The sequence below is a fragment of the Anopheles aquasalis genome, chromosome 2, assembly GCF_943734665.1.
Source record: "Anopheles aquasalis chromosome 2, idAnoAquaMG_Q_19, whole genome shotgun sequence".
In the NCBI taxonomy this organism is placed as follows: domain Eukaryota; kingdom Metazoa; phylum Arthropoda; class Insecta; order Diptera; family Culicidae; genus Anopheles; species Anopheles aquasalis.
The window spans coordinates 77,073,147-77,075,646 of NC_064877.1; the positions used below are offsets into that span (position 1 = coordinate 77,073,147).

Genomic DNA, 2,500 nt, shown 5'->3' on the forward strand with positions numbered 1-2,500 from the left:
CTAATTTACAGCCTCCAATTGATGATTAATTTTCATTGGAAAGCCCCAGACCTTGATCGCGATTTCGTTTCCACGATGCGCCACGATCGCAACATCGATTGATAAGCGGACCACACTCAGAGGTAAGCACAGCAATATGAGTCATCGCTGCATTGAGCGCCAAACTCTCGCTCGCTGCATCACGGTTTCCCGTTGATGTTGTACGTCATCATTTTCGCGAGATCCAGCATCCGAAGCACGTGCCACTCAGAAACATTTGAGCTTGCGAGCTGAGCGGCTATAGCCCAACGATCGCTCTCTTGCGCCGCCCGCCCCATACAGGGTGGGAGGGCCCCAAATCCTTTTTACAATTTCCGACCCGGACACGATCGAGCACAGGCCGGGTATCGTGAGAGTAGGTCAAAGTGGTTCGCGCACCCGACTCTGGCGCCGTATACGCTCACTACAGCGAAGCGCCCACGTGCGATGCTGTTCGCGATCGTGACCATTACGTCAGAGAGATAGAGTGCTAGAGAGAAAGAGAGAGAGAGAGAGAGCAAGAATACGCGAGTATAGGCGCCTCCATTCGTGACCAACCCGAATCCACCACCAATCCACTCCGAAGAGCGCGAGTTAGTCACTCGCGCTTTCCGTGAAATCCAACGTGCAACGTCATCGATCGCGTACTAGCAGCATTGGCGGCGGCGGCGGCGGCGGCGGCGGCGGAAGGTGGCGATCGGAGCGGGGCCCCGTGTCGTCATCGGGGCAATATTTGGAACGATCGCAACCGTTAATAGCCGTCCGGCCGGCAGCGTCTCCTTTTTTAGCGCTCGAAACCACGCCACGCCACGATCACGACCCGTGTATCACCTGTGTCCGTCGTGAGCTGCGTGCAGAGAGGAGAATCCGGAAAACCCAAACGGCAACGACGACGACGACGTGCAGATTGGCGCGTCTCTCGCTCGCGCATCGATCTTCCCACAAGCAGCTGACTGACTAATGGTTGACTTACCTTGGGGATCTCGCACCACCCCTCGGCTCGCCGCTCTGTGCAATATGTGGTGCCCTCGACCACCACGCCAGTAATAACGTTCGCGCCGTCCGGGGTTACCTTGTTGGATTAATATTTAAATTTCACACAAACAAACACTGTCGCACGCACGTACGCAAACACACACGTGCGCGCACCACTGGTGGACCTCCTGCCTGCAGGCGGCGAACAACGGCGCGCGATGAACCGCGATCGCGATCACCGTACCCGCGTGCCACACCACAATATGTGTCACACACCGACGGTGGCAGACAGCAGCAGACAGAAGGCAGCGTGTACGTGTCGTCGCTCGGCGCCCGTTTCGCACCCAGAGATGCGCCTGCCACACAAAGGAATCCACTCGCTTCCAGCTTCGATCACAACAAGCCCTGCGCAGCCCACCACAGCACAGCACAGCACAGTACAGGCCCCAGGTAGAACACAACACACGCGCCACACTACCACCCTTGCCACCCTCGACCCTTTCTGCACGTTTCTGCACCCTCGACGGGAGGTGGCGCGGCACAGCGATCTTGGCTGGGTAGCTGGACGGCCCACGGAGCTTGTTCTTTGTCGCGACACAATCCCAGACCACGATCCGATCGGGCACGATCACGATCGTGCATAAAAAGACACTGTTGGCGAGCCGAGAGCACCGGTGATCAGCGCGGTAGGATGCTTAAGACTTGTCTGGCCGGTCGGTCGGTCGGTCGGTCGGTCGCTCGGTCTCCCGGACTTCGATCTTAACGCGCGCGCACACTCACTGCTTGGCTTGGAGGACTGAACTGTGGCGCGAGAGCGAACCTCGAGCTCGCGAGCGCGCGCGAGCATCAGCCGCCGTCGCGGCCGCGTGCAGCTCCACGATGGTGCGTTGGGAGAAGTTTTTGTTGAATGAATCATCGAGACACACCGCCGTCGCCGGAGCGTCATCGTTCACTTGGGGTCTCCTCGGTGCGGCGGTAAAGTATCCGATGGTTCGCACGCAGACCGACCGGTGGGCTACGACGATAGCGGTTGCTTCTGCTGCTGCTCATTGATGACGTTGGCGAGCCAATAAGTGAGAGGGGCAGCTTTGCACAACCATCTCCTCGGCGGGATCTCCAGCATCCGTGTCTGCATGGACCAATTGTGCAATATTTACGACGCGAACTGTGGTCCTTGCACAACGTCTGTTCGTATACCGGAACCGGTCCAATGAAGCTCTAAACGGGAGTTCGATGCGGCCAGCAGTTGCGAAACGATTAGTTAATAATGGATTCTTGGAGTAGAACTTGACCTTAAGATTCAAAGAAGGGAAGCTACGATGGGATTCCCTCCGGTTACGGTTGACATCGATGTTCTTCCCCCGATGGATCTGCCTGGTAAGGAATGAGCCAAGGAAAGCTTAGTAAAAGACCAGAGCAAAGCTGGATGCTGTACCTTATCTTACCGCATACCTGCCGTGCACGGTTTCCGATGTTGACAAGACGAAGTAACGCGATTCATTGCCAC

At 57.0% G+C, this 2,500-nt stretch overlaps 1 protein-coding gene across 1 annotated transcript in view; it reads right to left on the reverse strand.

Annotated features, from left to right (window-relative positions):
• LOC126580914 (stress-activated protein kinase JNK-like) overlaps positions 1-1,852 on the reverse strand; it is a 4,631-nt gene extending 2,779 nt beyond the window's left edge. Inside the window, exon 1 of the mRNA XM_050244262.1 lies at positions 992-1,852. The gene's annotated coding sequence lies outside the window, so the exon portion shown is untranslated. The remainder of the gene's footprint in view (positions 1-991) is intronic.
• Positions 1,853-2,500: the final 648 nt, after the last annotated feature.